A 664-nucleotide genomic window follows, 5' to 3' on the forward strand; every position below is an offset into this window, starting at 1 on the left:
AGGAGGAGGAGGAAGGAGGAAGTATAAGAAGAAGAAGAACAACAACAACAAGAAGAAGAAGAAGAAGAAGAAGAAGAACAACAACAACAACAACAACAACAACTATAATGGGTATGACAAACAGTGAAAACCAGCGAGACAGACAGGAGTTGAAGTGGAAGGCATTGATATTTTGATCAGTGTTTTTACGGCGCTCGCAGCTGCATAAGGCCATTGTAAGCGCCGAGAGCAGATAAAACATTTTCAGTTTGGCAGGAATTTTGAATTTTGCCCGGGTGGCGGCCGAGGCCTACTCTTATTGATTTTAGGACCTTCAAGGGATCTTTGACGTGCGCAACATGGACACGGGACCTACGAGATTAAGGCAGTGATAATAAACACGTCATTGATTGAGTGACAATAAAACCTGGAATGAAATAAATATCAGAAGGCCCCGGTCCAATCTCTCTTCAAAGGGCAGCGGAAGAAAAAAAACGTGGATAGGGCGGTGGCTGTGCAAGGATGTCTGGCGGTGACGAGACACCACGCACCCACGGAGAAATGTACCCTCCAGGCATCACATGTTTTTTTTATATTGGTGTTTTTACGCCCCATCGATGCAACTTAGAGCTTTGGGACTCTGCCTGCCAGAGGGTAAATGCCGGCTGTGAGGGATATATAATAT

This window comes from Aplysia californica, unplaced genomic scaffold, assembly GCF_000002075.1.
Source record: "Aplysia californica isolate F4 #8 unplaced genomic scaffold, AplCal3.0 scaffold00105, whole genome shotgun sequence".
NCBI lineage: Eukaryota > Metazoa > Mollusca > Gastropoda > Aplysiida > Aplysiidae > Aplysia > Aplysia californica.